The following is a 23019-nucleotide window of genomic DNA, read 5'->3' on the forward strand; positions in this document are numbered from 1 at the left end:
GGTCCAGTCCTTGGAGCTTAGTGTGTGTCCCTGAGTGCATGGTGTCCTTGCTGCGGTGTTACAATGAGAGTTACCCGGGGCAGCCCAGAGTGCAGCACTGAAGTGCAGAAGTGTCCTGTAAATGGGTCAGTGATGTGCCAAGACGGTTCTTACACATTGGAGGCCAGTACCTGTGAACATCATGTGGCTGGTGCCCATGGAGTGTGCCGTGAAACGTCAGTGCCTTTGAAGCTAACAGTGAGCTGTGCTGACCAGGGACCCCTGCTCAGAATTCCATGTCAAGAATTCTCAGTGTTGAGCTTGTTCCTGGTGAATGGCACAATACGAAGCTACGTATTTTTTAATGAGGCACAATCCGCAGTTTGTGAGACCATCAGCAAGCAGTAATTGAGATAAGATTCACTGGCACTAGGACAGAAATTGCTGGAAAAGCTCAAGTCCAGTGACCCTTCTTCAGAAACCTGGAGTCAACAGACTCAGAATGTTAACTCTGATTTCTCTCTGCAGATGCTGCCAGACCTGCTGAGCTTCTCCAGCAACTTCTGCTTTTGTTTCTGCTTTCCAGCCTCTGCTGTTCCTTTGGTTTTTATTTAGGACTGACTGGATTTCGCACACACACACGATTCATATTTCCCACCATTGTCCACATCGTTCAGGGCCCTTTAAGATCCTGCCCATGGTGTCCATTTTCAAAAGGGGATTACAGTTTGTCACACAATCTATAACTGGATAACCACACGTTCACGTCCCCATTATGTAGTGAAACATTTCATTTTCTAACTGCAGCTTTTTATTGAATAGAATTCTAGACGTCTCCAATTGTAGTTTTCAGAAAGGATGAACAGTGACAGTGACTCGCCAACCTCCCCCGGCCTGAGATAGAGCAAAGATTATTTAAAATGAGACAGTGAGGTGGGGAAGAGGTCAGGGGTGGCTGGAAATTAACTCAAAGGCAATCAACTGTTTTACCTTCAAAGTGTCATTGGCAACATCAGACTGGTTTAAAAAAACGAGCCTCACTATTTGTTCAATTTCATTGATATTTGAAAAATCCAATTAAAATTCAGAGTTCCCAATTGCCCGTAGGGATTGTTAAACTCTTTTAACACATCCCAAGGTGCTAATCTTTCTTTCCTGGCATTAATTGAAAGAGAGCAATTGTCTCTTTGGGAAACACCACTGCTTAAAATCAATTTCCGCTTGTGCTGGCCGCTCGATTCACCTTAAGCAAATAGCTAGCGTCATAAAAAAAGCCCAGAATCCCTACCCTCAAACCTACAGCTTCTATTTGTGCCGATTAAAGTGAAAATCTTTAATTAAGGGAAATGTACAATGCTTCTCTTTGTTGCCAGGCTCTTGTTGCGTTAAGCAATCTCTGCTCATTATCCAGGAACGTTGATGAATAGAAATTGCCACATGAGAAGCAAGCTGTACAATCCATTTTGACCCAAGCCTTTTTACTTTGGAGATGACTGTGACTCCCAGTTCCCCAAATAAATTGTATTTGTGCCTCAGGCTTTTTTATTTCCAAAGGAAAATGAGAGCACGCAGCATTGAAAATGCTCTCTCAAAAGCCAACACAAAGGCAGCTGTCCATCAGACTGAGAAATGAATATTGTTTTGCATTGACTGTAACTATTGGTTATGTGTATTTCTACTCAGAGATGGTACATCTGTTTCATTTCCTGTACTTTTTACATTGAGTTCTGTACCATCTAATTTCTCCATCAACCTTTACCTGGAATTTTCTCCTCCTGTTTCTGAGATTTCTTTCTGATTTCTGTGATCAATCAATCCCTCATTTTCACTTCTTTAAATTGTACTCCAACCTAACTTCTCCCTGATAGGATGGATGTTTTAGGCAGCTTGATAGAACTTTAGTTAGGCCTCCCTTGGAATATTGGATACACTACCAAAAGGATGTGGCTGCTTTGGAGAGGGTGCAGAAAAGGTTTACCGGGATGTTGCCAGGTATGAGGGATTTTAGCTATGAAGAAAGTTTGGATAGACCGGGTTTGCTTTCACTGGAATGCAGGAGGTTGAGGGGGGTCCTGATGGAAGTTTCTAAGATTGTGAATGGCACGGATAGAGTGGGAAGTGTGAGGCTTTTCCCAAGGGTGGAGGGGTCAATTACTGAGGGACACAGGTTCAAGGTGGGGGTGGGGGGATATTGGAGTTTAAAAGAGATGTACAAGGCAGGTTTTTCACACAAAAGGTGGCGAGTACCTGGAAAATGTTGCCAGAGGAGGTGGTGGAAGCAGACACAATAACAGAAATTAAGAAGCACCTGGACAAGTACATGAATAGGAAGGGGAAAGAGGGATATGGGTCCTGGAAGTGAAGACAGTTTTTACATGGAAGGGAAAAATGTGTCAGCACAGGCTTGGAAGGCCAAAGGGCTTGTTCCTGTGCTGTGCTGTTCTGTGTTCCTTTGTTCTTGGTCTGGGAACCAGTCTTTAGTCAGTGTTTGCTCTGGCTTTGTCAAGATCTGCTTCTGCCTGAGTGAACCCATTGGAAACAGCCAAATGCAGAAACACTGATGTCCTGTGGAGTTGGAAATCTGCCATTCTTACCTGGTCTGGCCCACAGGCAACTCCTGACCCACAACAATGTGCTTGACCCTTTACTGCCCCCTGAAATGGCAAGGGCAAGCCACTTGGGGCGATTAGAATATCGAACATAGAACAGTACAGCACAGTACAGGCCCTTCGGCCCATGATCTTGTGCCGAACATTTATTTAATCTAAGGCCAACCTAACCTCCACACCCCTCAATTTATTGCCATCCATGTGCTTGTCCAGCAGTCACTTAAATGTCCCTAATGTCTCTGATTCTAGTACCACCACTGGCAGTGCATTCCACGCACCCACCACTCTCTGCATAAAGAACCTACCTCTGACATCTCCCATAAACCATTCTCCAATCACCTTAAAATTATGACCCCTCGTGACAGCCATTCCTGCCCTGGGGAAAAATCTCTGGCTATCTACTCTTTCTATGCCTCTCAGTACCTTGTACACTTTTATTAAATCACCTCTTTTCCTTCTTCTCTCCAGTGTGAAAAGCTCACTCAAACTCTCTTCAAAAGACAAGCCCTCCAGTCCAGGCAGCATCCTGGTAAATCTCCTCTGCACCCTCTCTCAAGTATCTACATCCTTTCTATAATGAGACAACCAGAACCAGGCACCATATTCCAAGTGTGGTCTAACCAGTGTTTTATAGAGCTGCAGCAAAACCTCAGGGCCCTTAAACTCAATCCCCCTGTTAATGAAAGCCAAAACACCATATGCCTTCTTAACAACTCTGTCCACCAGGGTGGCAACTTTGAGGGATCTATGTACGTGGACCCAAAGATCCCGCTGTTCCTCCACACTGCCAAGAATCCTGTCTTTAACCCTGTGTTCAGCATTCAAATTTGACCTTCCAAAATGAATCACTTTGCATTTATCCAGGTTGAACTCCATCTTGCCACTTCTCAGCCCAGCTCTGAATCCCGTCAATGTCGTGTCAATGTAACCTGCAACAGCCCTCAACACTATGTATAACACCACCGACCTTTGTGTCATCAGCAAATGCACTAACCCACCCTTCCACTTCTTCATCCAAGTCATTTACAAACACTACAAAGAGCAGCAGCCCAAGAACCGATCCCTGTGGGACACCCACTGGTCACCAACCTCCAGGTGGAATACTCTCCATCCGCTACCATTCACTGTCATCTTTCAGCCAGCCAATTCTGCATTCAGACAGCCAAATTTCCCTGTATCCCATACCTCCTAACTTTCTGAATGAGCCTACCATGGGGAACCTTAGCAAATGCCTTTCGGAAATCCATATACATCACATCCACTGCTAGACCTCCATCAACTTGTCTCATCACATCCTCAAAGAACTCAATAAGGCTTGTGAGGCATGACCTGCCCCCCCACAAAGCCATGCTGACTATCGCTAATCAAACTATGGTTTTCCAAATAGTCATAAATCCTATCTCTCAGAATCCTTTCCAGTACCTTGCTTACCACAGACTATAAGACTGACTGGTCTGTAATTCCTGGGGATTTCCCTATTTCCTTTTAAGAACCTAACCTCTTTGATCTAGGAATGAGAGAGTGCATGAGAGTCAGGGTGGCAAAGGAAAAAGAGCACGGTTATTTTTATTCATTCATGGGATGAGTGTGTTTCTGGCTAGGCCAGCATTCATCCCTAATTGCCCAGAGAGCTGCTAAGAGTCAACCACATTGCTGTGGTTCTGGAGTCAGTTGTAGACCAGACTACATCAGGACGGCAGTTTCCTTCCCTGAAGGACATTAGTGAACCAGATGGGTTTTATTCAACAATTGACTTATGGTCATCATTAGACTCTTAATTTCAGATACGTATTGAATTCAAATTCCACCATCTGCCAATATCCTTGGAGCATTACCTGGGTCTCTGGATTAACAGTCTAGCGATAATACCATTACCTCCCCAAGTGAGAAAATAGAGAGTGAGAGACTAAGTGGGAAAAGAGTGAGAGGTAGAATGGGAAAGGAAAGAGAGAGAAAGTGAGAGATGAGAAAGGGAGAGGATAGAGAGAAACAAACAGAGTGGAAAATGATAGAGGAAGAGATTGGGCCATGTCATTAAAACACCCAACAAGTGGTGGCATTGAGTCACTACAGCAAAGAGAGCAGTAAAAAATTAATTGTGGACAATATTTTGAAATCAATGTGAATTTATTCAGTAATTCTGTTACACCGAGTGATGTTTTTTCTGTTGCAAGTTATTTCCACGAGGAATGCACAATGCAGCATATGTACTGTACAGTATTTTAACTTGCACTTTGGCTTTTCCCGCAAGAAATTGTTCAAAGAAACCAAACTCTGGCTTTAATGTTGGTTCCTACGGGAAGCTATGATTCAGATACACTACCACCATGTTAAATGAGGACCACCTATATTTTCCTTTTCAATATTTAACTTTGACATTCTTCAAAATGAACAACTGAATGAAAATGAAACTGAGATGAGCCTCCAGGCATTTCCCAAAAATCAACCTTCTCCAAGTTCAGTTGGAAATTGGACAGTGTCACCGAACATAGGCACCACAGTTTGGGCCAGCATTTATTGCCCATCCTTGAGTTGCCTTTGAGAAGGTGGTGGTAAGCCACCTTATTGAACCATCATTAGCCAGAGATTGAGATCATTTCTCCCATAAGGCAGGTCCATGGAGAGTGGAAGGTGTTGGTATCCTAATGCCATATAAGAGGTTACGTCTGACTGTGTGATATACTACTGAGACACAATGTCCATAATCACATGATGTGATACAATGTCACATGATCTTGCTTCCTCGTGGCAAGATGAAGCCACGGTGAGATCTTTTTTAAGTTGAGCTAATATCTTCTGTTTCTTGGCAAACTCTGTAAATATTGTTTTGCAGCATCATGAGGACAAGAATCTTGTCAATGGAGTATGATGACAATGTTTGTTGGAAATATATTTGAACACAGTTCATTATTTTGTAGCTCAAGCAAATACCAAAAATGTGATACCTGCTTTGGCTTCAGCTGCTCTTTGGTAACATGAATATGATGCTTAAGGTCTCTGCAGGGCTTTGAAAATCCTATGCATAGTGCATCTTGTGCAATTCAAGCTTTGGAAGCAGTTATTTTTGCTTCTTGGCAGAGCTATGGAGCTGTTATCAGCACTTCCTGTTTTGCTGCCTGGCCTGTATCAATGTTTTCCTTGTGTTGCTCGTACAAAATCGATTTGCTATTGTGGCTTCATCATAGAGGCTGGAGTCTTTGGAAATGTGGGTTCGGGTTCATTTGCTGCCCTCCCTTATTGTCACCTTAGCTCCTTTCCCCACTCCCAAACTGTTCGTATTGGAAGGTCATATGTTTATATTTCTGATTTGTTCATTCAGTGTCCAATTCTGGTCTCCCTCCTGTTGGAAGGATGTTGTGAAACCTGAAAGGGTTCAGAAAGGGTTTAAAAGGATGTTGCCAGGGTTGGAGGATTTTAGCTATAAGAAAAGGCTAAATAGGCTGGGGCCGTTTTCCCAGCAGCATCAGAGGCTGAGGGGTGACCTTATAGAATTTAAAATCATGAGGGGCATGGATAGGGTAATAGATAAGGTCTTTTTGCTGAGGTAGGGGAGTCCAGAACTAGAGGGCATAGGTTTAAGGTGAGAGGGGAAAGATATAAAAGAGACCTAAGGGACAACTTTTCCACGCAGAGGGTGGTATGTGTATGGAATGAGCTGCCGGAGGAAGTGGTGGAGGCTGGTACAATTACATTTAAAAGGCATCTGGATGGGTATATGAATAGGAAGGTTGTAGAGGGATATGGGCCAAGTGTTGACAAATGGGACTAGATTAGGATGGGATATCTGGTCAGCATGGACGAGTTGGACCAAAGGGTCTGTTTCCATGCTGTACATCTCTATGATTCTATAATATGGAGTCACTAAACTAGCCCAGATTTTATTACCCATCCCTAAATACCCCCCGAGAAGATGTTGGTGATCTCTTTTCTTGAACCGCAACAGGCTTTAGGATGTAGTGACACCCAGAATGCTGTTGGGAAGGGAGTAGTAACCGGTAGCCTTGAGGGAATCAATAAGCTTTGTAATGTTTAATATTCAGACCCGAGTTATCTCAGTGATGGTGTCTCCAGCATTGCTCAGTACAGCAGATAAAGTTGTAAGGAATCCTTCTCATTAACTTTACCCCAATTTATTTGAATGCCTTAATGTGATATCTACATTACAATCTAGGTGGGACTAGATTGGGTGGGGATATATGGTCGGCATGGATGGGTTGGACCGAAGGGTCTGTTTCCATGCTGTACATCTCTATGACTCTATGACTCTATGACTGATGCTGCATGGTTGCTACATTTTACATTGGACAAACCTAGGGTTTATTTTTAATTGTTTTCAAGTGGAAGTGCCTACATGCTACAAACTGTTGGCTCACGACAAACTGCTCCTTCTGGTTCAGGATTGTCTTGCTGTACTGCTAAGAATATTTAGGAAGATTAACTTTAGTCGAGAAAGGTCTCATAGTGGCTCTTCCTATCCTTCTGGAGTGAGTGAGATCACATGACATTGGCCCACTTCCTCTGGTGATGTATGTGATGTTCAGAGCTGGAGCAGGTGAAAAATCAACCTGGGACGCCTGGCTCAGAGGCGAGGACACTACTCACTGCACCACAAGATCCCTCACTGACAAGTTGTCTATTCAATCCTCTTCCCGTTGCCCCTTCCACCTTTTGTGCCAAGTTTTCAGGAGCTCCTGCATTTTTGTTTAAACCTAACATTTGGTATCCGTCCTGCTTCAGCTGCTATTCAGCTCCTCGACTTCCCAATTATTCCAACTCAAATCCTGAATCGCTATTGTTTTGGAGTTCTCCCTCATCCTCCTCACCCCCACTACAGACCTGTCCTTCCCCTCCTCGAACCTCTTCCCTCACCAACTCCTCTGCCTTCCTGATGTTGCCATGGTTCCTGGAAATCCCTGTCTTCCTTTCAATCGATCTTAATCTCCTCAACCCCTAACGCCATCCCCTGAAACATCCAGTGACCATCACCGTTCCCCTCTAGCTCCTTGGCTTCAAACCTATTTAGATATTCAAGCTTCTATGGTTGTCTTGATCACCTTGGAATTTGGGTTATCTCTGAGTTCTCAGTGGGTTACTTCTCAGATCCTTTCCATCGTTCCTACCTCTGCACCTTCTCTACGTCCTCTCATCATCTTCCCTTGAGTTACTGTCGATCCCCCTTTCTTTCGTTCGAACTTTTGATTACTTTGGGGCTCAACCCTTTCCTTCTGTCGTGCCTTTTTAAAACAGTCGTTGCATCGAGCTTCCTGTTACTTGTTTATTTTAACCATCCTGAGAAAGCTCAGCAATTTACACACATCCGAAATAGGAACAGGAGGTAGACCATTCAGCCCCTCAATCTTCCCCTGTCATTTGGTAAGTTCATTGCGTGTGTGTGTGTGTGTGTGTATGTAGTGGGGTGGGCCTTTGGCCTGGAATGTTGACTCTCCTGCTCCTCAGATGCTGCCTGACCTGCTGTGCTTTTTCCAGCTCCACACTCTGCCTCTCTCTTAAAAATATTCAGTGACCCCACACCCCAACTAGTTTTGAAGAAGGGCATTGCAAAGTCAAAAAGTGTGGCGCTGGAAAAGCACAGCAGGTCAGGCAGCATCCAAGGAGCAGCAGAATCGACGTTTCGGGTATAAGCCCTTCATCAGGCATGTGCCTGAAACGTTGATTCTGCTGCTTCTTGGATGCTGCCTGACCTGCTGTGCTTTTCCAGTACACACTTTTCGACTCTGATTTCATCCTCACTTTCTCCTTGTTGCAACGTCACACAAGCCTCAGAGAAAAAAAATTCTTCTCCCATCTGTCCTGAAAGGGTGACCCCTACTTTTAAAATAGTGCCCCTTGGTTCTGAGCTGACCCACATGAGAAAGCGTTGTTTCCACATCCACTCGGATGTCAAGACCATTCAGGGTTTTATACACTTCAATCAAGTCTCGTTGCTTAGCTCAGCAAATCCATCCAGGGCAGAAAGAGGCCATTAGGCCCACCATTGATGTCTCCAAAGAGGCATCCCACCTAGACCCACCTCATCCCTGCATTTACCATGGCTCACCCATACTGTTCAATTGTTAAACATGGCCAATCCACTTCACCTGTACATCCACAAACACCCATGGACAATGTATCGTGGCCAGTCCACCCAACCTGCACACCTTTGGACTGTGGGAGGAAACCCACAGGGAGAATGTGTAAACTCTGCACAGACAGAGAGTGACTTGAGGCTGGAATCGACCCTGTGTTCCTGGCGCCGTGAGGCAGCAGTGCTAACCACTGAGCCACTGATAGTTTCAGAGTCAGTGTTACTGTTAACCACCTTTTAATTCCAAGTTTAATCAATGTATTGAATTCCCTGGTGACCGTGGTGAGATTTGAACTCCTGACTCTGGATCCAACCCCAGCCCTGTTTGTCTCACCTTGTGAAGCGCATTGCGATCCTTCTCTCGATTAAAGGTGTTGCATAAATGCAAATGACTCTTTAATTCATTTTTTAAAAAGTGGGTTAAGCCAGCTGCACGAGGTGTTGAGCATTGACATGTCCTCGGGACTGAATCACAACATTCCAAGCTGCATAAAAGCTCAAAGATAATCTGTAACATCGCTGTTGGTGCTGCAGTTTACTGATACCCATTTCACAAAGTACTCCCTCTCCCCTGTAATCAAGCTGACACAGGCTTGACACTGCTAGTCATTTCACCCAGTACACTGTTCCCCGAGAGCAACATTGACGGGGCATCTCCCTTCAGTGAATCGGGGTCTGTAGATCAACAGCAGCTTCACCACCAGGGGTCACCCATACCCTTCCATTATCCCCCTGACTGTGTGCCTGCTATTTCTGTAGTAACCATCCAGTCCGACTGAGTGAGGACCACTGATGGGGACAGAGGAGCAAGTCACTCACTTCAATCTGTTTGATGGACTGCAACTGGTGCAACACCCACCGCTCCTCAGAGGATATCCACTACCCATCAATTACTCAGCAACATCCCTCCCTTTAACGAAAGCACTGTGATTGTCTTGAAAGACACTTATACTGAATGCACACAACACATCCTGCCCCACTGACAGCAGGCACTGTGCCCTCCCCCCCGCCCCCCACCACCCGTCAGATCTGAACTCGAGCAACTTGAACAAATGCCTCAGGAAATCTCTGGCAATCTTTAATCCGTTTCTGCCGACAGCGCTGTCGGTTCGTTGGTCCAGGACCTTTGCTAGCTGTGGGTGGTAAGATACAAAGTGCAGGAGCATAAGTAGGCATCATTGATTCCAAGCAAGGTTTGCATTTATATAGCACCACAACCAGGTGGCATCCCGAATACATAATCACCAGAGAGGTACTTTGGAAGCTTTGTAAGATACATGGTTGGACAGCAAACTCCCACAAACAACAAGGTGATAATAACCAGTTTATTTTTGTTTTGGGATGTTGATTGAGAGAGAAACATTGGCGAGGAAACTAAGGATAGCTCTTTTTCAATACGAGTCCACGGCATCTTTTAAATGAGTGATCCGATGGAGCACAGTTTAATAAGAGATAAAATCCACAGCAGCTCAGCACAGTCGGGGGATAATCAACCTTGGTCCCAGTCCTCAAGCCTACAATAGGATTCCATCCCAGAACCTTGTGCGCCTGAGACAAGAATTAAAATATTCTAAGTTCATTGTCCATTTTGTACAAAGCGTCAGTTCAAATATGTCAGGAGTGTTGTCTTTGTTTGGTTGGATCATTTTGTAGAATAAAGTGGCTTTGTTTTGTAACCAGAACTATTGTGTCACAGGTAACCTGTAACCCTGCATTAAAGCTGAAAACTTGTAAAATACTGAACAGTCTTAGAGTTTGAAACTGTGGATGTGTTGGGTACTTGGATTTCTAAAAGACGTTTGCCAAGATGCCACATCATAGCACACAAACTAAGAGTGTTGTTTAGAGACCAACGTTTGGCCTGGTTAGGTGATTGCTTAGCTCCTAGGAGGCAGAGAGTGGGCATAAACAGGTCATTGTTTTGGTTGGAAAATTGTAACAAATAGGGGGATGGGCTTAGATTAGATTAGATTAATCAGTGCAACATCGAGGGCCAAAGGGCCTGTTCTGTGCTGTATTGTTCTATGTTCATTACAATCTGTATCAATGACTTAGCTGAAGTACGGTCACTAAAAATACTGACGGCACACAGGTAGGTAGGAAACTAAATGGTGAAGAGGACATTGGGAGCTTGGAAAAGGACAGGTTAAGAGATTAGTCAATAATTTGGCAGGTGGAGTATAATGTGGAAAAATGTGAACTTCTCCACTTTGGTAGGAAGAATTAAGAAGTGGCATATTTAAATAGAGAGAGCTTGCACAACACTGGGATTTGGTGGCACAGTGGCTCAGTGGTTAGCACTGCTGCCTCACAGCACCAGGGACCTAGGTTCAATTCCACCCTCGAGAAACTGTCTATGCACATTCTCCCTGTGTCTGCGTGGGTTTCCTCCGGGTGTTGCAGTTTCTTCCCGCAGTCCAAAGATGTGCGGGTTGAGTGGATTGGCCATGCTACATTGCTCCTTAGTGTCCAGGGATGTGTAGGCTAGGTTGGTTAGCCATGGGAAATGCTTGTCTACAGAGGTAGAGGGATGGGTCTGAGTGGGATGCCCATTCGAGGGTTGGTGTGGACTCGATGGACCAAATGGCCAGCTTTGCCACATAGGGATTCTACGATTGTATGAATGGTCTGACACATGAATCACAAGAAATTAGTGCGTTGACATAACCAGTGATTACAGAGACAAATGGGATGCTGTAGTTTATTGCCAGGGGTATTATAATTAAAGATAGGGATGTTTTACTATAGTTGTAGAGGGCGGTGATGAGATGACATGTGGAGTACTGTGTGGAGTTCGGTCTCCTTATTTAAGAATGGTCATAATTACATTAGAAGCAGCTCAGAGCCGACTGATTGCTGGGATGAAGGAGTTATCGTATGAGAAAAAGTTTGGACAGACTGAGTCTGCATCCATTTGATTCTGGAAGACTGAGAGATATCTTACTGAGGCACATAAGACCTTAGAAGGACTTGGCAAGGTGGATGCTAAAAAATGGTTTCCTCTTCTGGGAGAGACTAGAACGAGAGGATGCAAATTAAGAATAAGATGGAGCTGAGGAATGATAGTTTCTCTTAGAAAGTTGTGAGCTTGTGGAAAGTTCTGACCCCTGTTGGAGGCTGTGTCCTTGAATATTTTTAAGGCAGTAGTAAATAGGCACTTGACTAACATGGGGCGTAAAGGATATAGTGGGTGGGCAGGAAAGTGGAGTTGAGTTCACAATCAGATCAGTCACGATCTTACTAAAGGGTGAAGCAGGCTTGAGGGGCCAAATGGCCTACTCCTGCTCCTAATATGTAGGCTTTGATTCACCAGTAGCAGTAGCGTTTCAGTGTTTTCTCCAGAACACCAGTTTTGTTGGAAGAGAAACTATAGCAAGGCAGACAGCAAGTTGCTTATATATAGGAGTCAGTGAGGACTGCGGATGCTGGGGAGTCAGAGTCGATAAAGTGTGGCGCTGGAAAAAGCACAGCAAGTCAGGCAGCATCCGAGGAGCAGGAGAGTCGACATTTTGGGCATAAGCCCTTCATTAGGAATGTACCCATTGAGCTGTTGAGTGCTGGTTGGCTATTTGGATGCAGTGAGCACAACTGTCAGAAGAAATGCTGTTCTTGCTCGTCCAGATATGATTCCTCTGGTGACCCACAGACTCAACACGCTGGAACTAAAGGAGCAAACAACTTCTTATTCTGAAGCTTGTTGGAATGTCATCACCGATTGAGGTCTGACTGCTCCCAGACAACTAATAGGGACCTTTGGATTCTACAGAAGCTGGAAGTTGGTGGAAATTGTCTTATGCTGTGTGATGGACAGAGAAGTTCTGGAAAAGTTTCTGAAATTTCACGAGTTAATCACAACAATCCCCAAATGATTATTGAAGCCTAATTAATGAGGCTTTAAAGTAATTGATTTTGAAACATGAACTGAAATGAACAGATTAATCAAGTTCCATATTGTAAAGTGGCAGAGGATAGCTGCATCATTCAGGGCTGACTTGCCATGATTCCGGTTGTGCAGTTCAGGACAATAGAGGTATAAATGATATTAATTTACAGGAGATGCTTAGGGTAGAATGTTACATACAGCCTGGGGTTTGCAAGTCCTGCACTAATCAAGCAGCAACTTGGTTTTGGATGTACCAGTGGTAGGTAGCAGTTAGATGGACAAAAACATGTATTCAATTAGTGTCTAGCAAATGGGGAATGAAATTCCATAGAAGGACCTAATCAATAGCCATTGTATCAATTGCATGCTCCTCTACTCAGGGATCTCCAAAGTAAAGCTCCACACTGATTGAAACCCTAAAGAAATATTTTCATCACTCGTTTTCTTCATCGCTGGGTCCATTCAATAGTGATACAAAGCACAGCAACACAAAAAAATCAAGAGCAAAACATGAACTTTTTTTTTATGAACACATGAAATAGGAGCAGGAGTCAGCCATTTACTCTTTCAATCCTGCTCTGCTCGTCAATAACATCAGGGCTAATCTGATTGTGGCCTCAGTTTCCCATTCCTGACTAACCCCAAAACCCTCTGACTTCTTTAATAAAAGCTGAAAGAATGTGGATGCTGCGAATCAGAAAAAAAAACAGGAAAAGCTCAGCAGGTTTGGCAGCATCTGTGGAGAGAAATCCGAGCTAATGTTTCAGATCAAGTGACCCTTCCTCAGAATTGCTCAGAACCTCTTGACTTCTTTTTTGCTCAAAAATCTATTTACCTCTGTCTTAAAGATATCCAATGACCCCACCTACATTGCTCTTAAGTCTAATGAGGAGAGGTTGAGTAGGTTGAGCCTGTATCTGTTGGAGTTTAGAAATCTAAGAAGTGACCTTAATGAAACAGGGAAGGTTCTGAGGGCACTTGCCAGGGGAGATGTGGAAAGGTTGTTTCCCTGAGTTGGGGAGCTTAGGGTGAGAGGGCATAATATCAGGGTAAGAGGTTGCAGATATAAGACACAGATGAGGAGGAAATTAGTCTCTCAGAGGGTAGTGAGTCTATGGAATTCTTTATTGTAGAGGGATGTCAAGGCTGGCTCATTAAGCATATTCAGGGCTGAGATATTCAGACTTTCAATCAGTCAGGGAATCAAGGGTTTTGGGAAAAAGGCAGGAAAGTAGAATTGAGGACTATCAGATCAGCCATGATCTCCTGAATGGCAGAGCAGACTTGATGGGCTGAATGGCCAACTTATGCTCTTATTTCAAAGAACCATGACCCTCTGAGAAAAATAAGATTGTCCCATCTCTACCTCAAAGAGGCAATTCCTTAATTTTCAACAGTGTTTCCTCATTATTGTCAGTCCCACAGGGGGAAATATTTGCTTTGTCCAGTCCCCCTGGTAGACCAGCAGGAGGCTGAAAGAACACAGCAAGCCAGGCAGCATCAGGCTTCCTGCTTTGTCTACCTTGGATTCCAGCATCTGCAGTTTTCTTTGTCTCTTGTCCAGTGTCCTTGGCATTTTACTGTTTCAATAAGATAACCTCTCATTCCTCTGAACTCCAGTGACAATAGGCCCAGTCTGTCCAACCTTCTTCCTTAGATATCCCAGGAATCAGTTACGTGAAATTTGTATTGAGCACTGGAAACTGCATCATATGATTACAGTTTGATATCAAACCATGAGCAGGTAATGAGATCAGCAAACTCTTTATTAACCAGCACCTAGGGACCATATTGTGCCAATGGATCAAATATTCCGGAAAACCAAGAGGTAAACTTAACTGGAATAAACCCGGACCAAGTGAAGCTTTGAGACATCAACATCCTCAAATGAAACCTGTTAAAGATATGAACACACCTCCTAACATCAACGTGAAAACACACAGCATGTAGAAGAAATGTAATGCAGGGGGTATACAGATCAATGATACCCTTTATTTATAGCATACTCAAACATCATGGTATTTGAAGTATGTAATGTTTGCGGGTTGATCAACAAGTGCCAGCTATTTTAAGGTGCCAGTTAAAACAAAGATTGCTGTACAGTAATAGACATAGTAACAAATACTAATGAACTGTTCCAATATATTAACATTGCGGCATGGTGGCTCAGTGGTTTGCACTGCTACCTCACAGCACACGGGACCCAGGTTCAATCCCAGCCTTGGGTGACTATCTGTGTGGAGTTTGCACATTCTCCCCGTGTCTGTGTGGGTTTTCTCTGGGTACTCCAGTTTCCTCCCACAGTCCAGAGATGTATAGGTCAGGTGAATTGGCCATGCTAAATTGTCCAAAGTGTTAGGTGCATTAGTCAGATGGAAATGGGTCTGGGTGGGTTGCTCTTCGGAGGGTCGGTGTGGACTTGTTGGGCCGAAGGGCCTGTTTGCACACTGTAGGGAATCTAATTAATTTAATCCCATAAGCACATCCCTTGCAAAAGGGCACAATTAGACACAGATTCTGCAGTTCTCCAATCCAGGAGGAAAAAATATCAAGAGAAGGTTCAGAGAGAGTAGCAGCGAGGAAACTTTCAACTCTTTTGAGACCTCAATATCTTCTGATGTTACTGAAAGAAACCAAAATCCAGAAATCTCTGAGAGCTGGCCACACCTATTTAGGCTGCTTCCACTGTTCCAATTAAAAAAACCTAACGGTCTCACAAGTTGTTAAGTCATCTTCAGTTGTCAGTTTGTAACCTCTACCTTACAACCTCCCTTCAAACAAAAACAGGACAAAATAACACCTTAAAGGGTCACAAACTCCCCTGCCTTCTGTCACTTTAATTTTGTTTCTTTTCCATTGAAATTCCTCATAATGTGATTGTACCAGGCCCAACATTGTCAGATGCAGAGTTGCTACTGGGTCAGGCAGGCTTGCTCAGATTAAATGGTGCAGGTCACTCAAAGTCCTCCAGATAGAGAGTTCTAGCTCAGGAATCTCCAACCGCATTACGCTCCTTGGCTCCTATGACCCAGCTGAGTGAGGGTAATCATAGCAAGTTTGAGAAGGTTTGTAACTCAGGTTGAGGCTCTGGATGTAGGTTTGCTTGCTGAGCTGGAAGGTTAGTTTTCACACGTTTCGTCACCATACTAGGTAACATCTTCAGTGAGCCTCTGGATGAAGCACTGGTGATATGGCCCGCTTTCTATTTATGTGTTTAGGTTTCCTTGGGCTGGTGATCTAATTTCCTATGGTGGTGTCATTTCCTGTTCTTTTTCTCAGGAGAAATCTTCAGTTGTCAGTTTGTAACCTCTACCTTACAACTGGGATCCACGTCAATGTGTTTCTTGATAGAGATCCAGTTGGAATGCCATGCTTCTAGGAATTCTCATGCGTGTCTCTGTTTGGCTTGTCCTAAGATGGATGTGTTGTCCCAGTCGAACTGGTGCCCTTCCTTATCTGTATGTAAGGATACTAGTAAGAGAGGGTCATGTTGTTTTGTGGCTAGTTGATGTTCATGTATCCTGGTGGCGAGTTTTCTGCCTGTTTGTCCAATATAGTGTTTGTTACAGTCCTTGCATGGTATTTTGTAAATTACATTAGTTTTCCTTGTTGTCTGTATAGGGTCTTTCAAGTTCATTAGCTGCTGTTTTAGTGTGTCGGTGGGTTTGTGGGCTACCATAATGCCAAGGGGTCTGAGTAGTCTGGCAGTCATTTCCGAAATGTCTTTGATGTAGGGGCGAGTGGCTGGGGTTTCTGGATATGTTTTGTCTGCTTGTTTGGGTTTGTTGCTGAGAAATTGGCAGACTGTGTTCATTGGGTACATGTTCTTTTTGAATACACTGTATAGGTGATTTTCCTCTGCTCTTTGTAGTTCCTCTGTGCATGGTGGCTTGTTGAAATAACATTCTAATGCAGCTTCGTCAGTGGATGTTGGGATGATTGCTTCTCTAGTTTAATATTTGGTCTGTATGTGTTGTTTTCCTGTAGACGCTGGTTTGAAGTTCCCCATTGGCTGTTTGCTCTACTGCGATATCTAGGAATGGCAGTTTGTTATTATTTTTGTCCCCTTTAGTGAATTTTAAGCCAGCAAAGGTATTATTGATGGTCTTGAACGTTTCCTCTAATTTGTTCCGTTTTGTGATGACAAATGTATCATCCATGTAGCGAGCCCAAAGTTTGGGTTGGGTGGTTGGCAGAGCTGTTTGTTCGAGTCTCTGCATTACTGCCTCGGCTAAGAACCCTGATATTGGAGATCCCCTGGGGGTTCCGTTGGTTTGTCTGTAGATTTTGTTGTTGAAGGTGAAGTGGGTGGTAAGGCATAGGTCCACTAGCTTGATGATACTGTCCTTGCTGATGAAGTTGGTGGTGTTTGGTGTATGTGTCTTTGGGTCTTCTAATAGTGTAGTCAGTGTTCCTTGGCCGGGTTAATGTTGATGGATGTGAACAGGGCTCAAAGGAGACCATGAGGCTAATCATCTCAGAATAGGGGCTGTTGGCTCTATCTGCTGGACTTTTGTGGAAAGTGTTCACAGACATTCTGAGGCTAGTATGAAGCTCAGCTGCTTGGTGTCTGCTGACAGTCAGAATATCATAGAATCCCTACAGTGTAGAAATAGGCCGTTCAGCCCAACAGGTCCACACCGACCCTTCGAAGAGTATCCCACCCAGACCCATTCCCCTACCCTATTACTCTAGATTTACCTCTGACTAATGCACCTAATGTATACATCCCTGGACACTATGAGACAATTTAGCATAGCCAATTCACCCTAACCTGCACATCTTGGATTGTGGGAGGAAACTGGAGCACCCGGAGAAAACCTATGCAGACACGGGGAGAATGTGCAAACTCCACACAGACAGTCACCTGAGGCTGGAATCGAACCCTGGTCCTTGGAGCTGTGAGGCAGCAGTGCTAACCACTGAGCCGCCAGGAGTAGTGAGGTTATGTTTCAATTATATAGGGCATTGGTGAGACCATATCTGGAGTACTATGTACACTACTGCTCACCATACTTACAGAAGGATGTTAATGTGATGGAAGAAGTTCAGAGAAGATTTATTAGACTAATAACCTGGAATGAGTGGATTGCTTTATCAGGTAAGGTTAGGCCTGTATCCTGGGGAATTTAAAACAGCCAGAGGTAACTTCTTTGAAACAAAAAAGATTGTGAGGGGTCTTGTCCAATTGGATATGGAGAGGATGTTTCTCCTTGTGGGACAATCTGGAACTAGGGATCCAAGGCATCACCTATTTAAAAGAATAATGGGGAAACATTCTTTTTTTGTCTCAGGGGGTTGTGGGTCTTTAGAATTTCCTTCCTCAAAAGGCAGTGAATGCAGAAACTTTTAAATATTTTCAAGGCAGAGGGAGCTAGATTTGTGGTTACCAGAGGGATGAAAGATTATCGGGGATATGCAGGAATGTGGAGTTGAGGTTAAAAATCAGATCAGCCACGATCCTATTGAATGGCAGAGTGGGACTGGAGGGGCCTACAGTAATTCCTTGCTTGTGTGTTATGAAAGAAATGGCGAGACTGTATGAATGTCAATAGTTTCCTTTGAGTTTGGATGTGCAAGTGGGCACCATTGAGGTGGAAAGAAAACCGTGATGGGGAGGTGCCAAGGTTGGATTGGGTTGGTCAAGGTCAAAAATTACACGATGCCAGGTTATAGTCCAACAGGCTTATTTGAAATCGCAAGCTTTCAGAGAGAGGCTTCTTGAGTGGGGGCTCTGAAAGCTTGTGTTTTCAAATAAACCTGTCAGACTATAACTTGGTGTTGTGTGATTTTTGACCTAAACAAAACCAGAGCGAAGTAGTCAGGTAAATGGTTGAGGTATTGAATATCAGTAAACCTCATGCCTGTTGCATGTTCTGCGTTCAGTCCCTCAGCCTGTGTTCAGATGCTGTAACAAGCCACTGTCCTGCCAAGTTCTGGAAGTGTCCCTCTGGAGATGTTTGAGCAACTCTCTAAACAGTTCGGGAGAATCGTCCGTTAGCTTTCAGAAAAAATCAAACATTTTCCTTTTTCTTAAAGCCCACCTTGCACCTTTCATACATTATTCCCAGCACACCCTTGATAGTTTGTACAGAGATAGCACCGTGGAGTCAAGTGGATTTGAAAGTGGCTGTTCCGAGTTTGGATGACTCCTCTGTGGATAAGAAAGTGACTGAAATTTCTGAGCAGACACCATTTCATATCAAACACTATTTATTATCAGAAATAATGATGAATTCCCCAGAATAACTATGTTTTAGCAGCAGAGTTTGATTGAATTGCAACAGTCTCTCAGCTGTTATGATGACGGCTTTACATTTGATATAATCTGAGGGTTTGGCTTTCACAGGATTGTAGAAAAGTGGATTTATCTGGAATGGCTTTTTGTATCAAAGTTCAATGACAAGGCAGATTGGAACTGCTTTTTCTTTTACAGGGGATTTCCTGGAAACCACATGGTTTCAGCTAACTACTGAATCTTCTTTTCCTGGGGGTCACTGGGCTGGGTTTTACTGCTTTGAGGAGAAAGTGAGGACTGCAGATGCTGGAGATCAGAGCTGAAAATGTGTTGCTGGAAAAGCGCAGCAGGTCAGGGCTTATGCCCGAAACGTCGATTCTCCTGTTCCTTGGATGCTGCCTGACCTGCTGTGCTTTTCCAGCAACACAGTTTTAGCTGGGTTTTACTGCTGTCTTATTCGGATTGTGTTTAGCAGGCAGTTGGAGTTTTCTTTATTTCAGTTGGCGACAAGCTGAGCTCTCCCATTTCTGGAGAATAACCCTTGTTTGGAGTCCAGTGTGGAATCTGGAGCCCTTGATGCATCCCCTTTCACATGAGAACCCTTGAAAGAATGGGTTGATATTTCCTGACTGACTGTGACTCTTAATGTCCTCAGTGACAACTGCATGTGCTCAGTGACATTCCGATTTGTGCGTTCAGACTTTATCAGTCCAGCATTCTGATAAAGTCTGAACATCTCAAACCTTATCCTTTTTTGCCTACAAGGGCTAAGCCTTACTGGCCAAAGGCATTTTTTTGTTCAGTGTAAAGCTGTGTAGGGAGAAATGCATTTGTGGATTTCCTTTGCCTGATGTGTGCACATGGGTATTTGTGTGTGTGTGTTTTAGAAGCTCTAAAGGGATGAATGTTTACATTTTTCTGTGACAAACAGTGTGTGTTTCCCATTTTACCAGAGGAGGTGAGGGCCTTGTGAAGTCATCACTGGACTGTTAACCCAGAGACCCCCTGGGAACCTGGGTTTGAATCCTGCCATGGCAGATGGAGGAATTTGAATTCAGTAAAAATCTGGAATTAGGAATCTAACAATGACCATGAATCGATTGTCTGGGAAAACCCCATCTGGTTCACTAATATCCTTTAGGGAAGGAAATCTGCCTGGTCTGGCCTACATGTGACTCCAGACCCACAGCAATGTGGTTGGCTCGTAACTGCCCTCTGGGCAATTAGGGATGGGCAATACAAATGATGCCCTTGTTCTGTGAACGAATAAAGGTTTGCATCTTCATCAAATAAGTTTTACTTTATAACCAATCAATTACTTTGTATTTATTGAAATAGCTTGGTTAATGGTTGTTCTTACGCTAAGCCTAATGTAGAGCAAGTATAGTGCTGGCTATATTGAAAACAGGTCAAATACTTAAACGCATGTTGTGTCACACAGAGTAATGGGACTACAGACAGGTAGTGCAGTCCTCTGAGCTTGAATTGCAACAGTGCCTTCATTGCTGATACAATGACTATTGGTACCTGTTGATGATGCAGAAGACTTCGGTACGGGATGGAGATGGCGGCTGGCAGTGCCACCTTGTAAATAATCAACCCTTCTTATCTCCGATCCTTCATTCACCTTTTTAGCTGAGGGGTTACTCCACTTCACTCAAAGTATATTGCACATTCAGAAAGGTTACAACAGTGTGCCCTTTCCTTAAGGCCTGTGTCTCCCAATGCCAAACCAAGAGTTTAATGTATACTGTAGGTTAGAGACAAGTGACTGCATACAGTTGAGGAAGGGGAAGAGGTGAACTAATTCCCTGGTGAAGGCTCTTGAAGGCACTGGTGTTGGTGTGCAGGTATGAAGAGAGGACATTGGGATTCAGCTGCTTTCACTACTGTGTGATAGATGGCAATTGAGTGTCAGGCTGAAAAACGAGAGGTATTCAAGGTGGATGGTATGCTGGATCATCTCAAAAAGTGACAGGAAATACTAGATTGATGAGGAAGGATGTTCCTAGCTGTAATTGTCAATGATGCAACTGGGTCACCAAGGAATGTTGAGTGATCAGTGATTTATTGGACCTTGGGAACAACCAGGGTAGGGATGAGCTTGGAAAGGGCGAGGGAGAGATGTGAATAGTTCCAAAAGGTTGTCCCTCAGCCCCCTTTTAAATCTTTCCCCTCTCAACTCTAACTGATGTCCTCTTGTTTTGGCCTCCCCTACCCTAGGAAAAAGACCTGGCCTATTCACGCAGTCCATGCCCCCCTCATACCTCTGTAAGGTCACTCCTCAGCCTCTGACGCTCCAGGGAGAAAAGCCCTAACCCATTCAGCCTGTCCCAACAGCTCAAACCCTCCAACATCCTTTTAAATCTTTTCTGTCCTCTTTCAAGTTTCACAACATCCTTCCTACAGCAGGGAGACCAGAATTGAACACAGCCTAACCAATGTCCTGTACAGCTGCAATATGACATCCCAAATCCTATACTTAATGTACTGGCCTATAAGGGCACGTGTACCAAACACCTTCTTCACTCCACTTTCAAGGAACCTGGGATTTAGGGCTATTGCGAGAGAAAGAGAGAGAGAGATGGAGAGAGAGAGAGAGAGAGAGAGAGAGAGAGCAAGAGCGAGAGAAAGAGAGAGAGAGATGCCTGCACAGAAAGGCAAGGATAAATGGCAGGAGGAGCTGGAGTGTCAAATGTAGTCGACTGACTGTGCATTTAGCAAGTTGAAGCAAAATCCAGAGAAATGCTACATTGAGAGGGAATCATTTATATTTTAAAACACAACTGATGGAAAAAGATTATGAATTTACAATTGATGTAGTCGACTGACTGTGCATTTAGCAAGTTGAAGCAAAACCAATAAATCCAGAGAAATGCTACATTGAGAGGGAATCATTTATATTTTAAAACACAACTGATGGAAAAAGATTATGAATTTACAATTGGTGTCACTAAGGCAAACGAGAAAGCAGCAGAACATCTGACCCAGAATCAGCTTCATGTAGACTTGTGGGAGATAACCATTTTAATTTGCAGCATTGAGTGCCACTGGGCTAATATTATCCCTGTCCATTCTTATTTCATTTTCTGCATGTTTTCTTTTATTAGCCAGTGGAAATGAAATTGTGAGGACTTTGATGTTCTTGGTGATATACTGCCATAAACCTGAAGGGAACAGGCGACATATTGGGTTTGTCGATAGCAATAATGGTACAATGAGGAAAAGATAGGTATTTTAGAGACAAAGATACAGCTATAGATGTTGTCTGGCTGACAAGAGGTTTGTTGATAAAGTCTTACATAGAATCATACAGCTGTGCAGCATGGAAACAGACCATTCGGTCCAACTCATCCATGCCGACCAGATATCTGAAATTGATCTAGTCTCATTTGCCAGCACCTTGTCTATATTCCTCTAAACCCTTCCTACTCATATGCCCAGCCAGATGTCTTTTAAATGTTGGCACGACCTTATCTTCCTGTTTGTGTTTTATCCCCTAAGTCAGAGATACAAGGATCACATCAGTGGAGACTTTTAAAATTTACTTATAGAATATGAGTATTGCTGGCTAGGTGCAGCATGAATTGCCCATCCCTAATTGCCCAGAGGGCAGTTAAGAGTCAACCACATTGCTGTGGGCCTGGAGTCACATATAATATGACGTTTCCAATATTTTCCAACAATCACCGATGGTTTCATTGTCATTATTAATTCCAGATTTTTATTACATTCAAATTCCTCCAACTGCCTGTGGTGGGAGTCGAATCTGAGCTCTCAGAACATTACCTGGGTCGCTGGGTTAATAGGGTAGTCAATAGGTCATCGCCTCCTCATAAAGTGTAGCACATTTACAAAGCCATAACGTTTCTCGTAGATGTCAATGAGCCTCGGTCAATTCCAGAGGGATAGTCCTGCTCAGGGTCAGCTTCTGATATCAGTCCAGTCCTGCCTCGGGCCGGTCTGAGTCAGCATCCTCTCATAAAGGCTGAGGAGCCGAATGATGGGCAGCACACCACCCATCTTGGTTCCTTCTACCCTATTGTGTGGCACGGTGGCTCAGTGATTACCACTGCTACCTCTCAGCACCAGGGTCCTGGGTTCGATTCCAGCCTTCGGTGACTGCCTGTGTGGAGTTTGCGCATTCTCCCGTATCTGCCTGGGTTTCCTCTGGGTGACCTAATTTCCTCCCACAGTCCAAAGATGTGTTGGCTAGGTGAATTAG

At 44.0% G+C, this 23019-nt stretch overlaps 1 protein-coding gene across 1 annotated transcript in view; it reads left to right on the plus strand.

The window, feature by feature from the left end:
• LOC122564537 (copine-4) overlaps positions 1-23019 on the plus strand; it is a 359527-nt gene that overhangs the window by 140862 nt on the left and 195646 nt on the right. The gene's annotated exons all lie outside the window — the stretch shown is intronic.

Source organism: Chiloscyllium plagiosum, chromosome 29, assembly GCF_004010195.1.
Source record: "Chiloscyllium plagiosum isolate BGI_BamShark_2017 chromosome 29, ASM401019v2, whole genome shotgun sequence".
Taxonomy (NCBI): Eukaryota; Metazoa; Chordata; class Chondrichthyes; order Orectolobiformes; family Hemiscylliidae; genus Chiloscyllium; species Chiloscyllium plagiosum.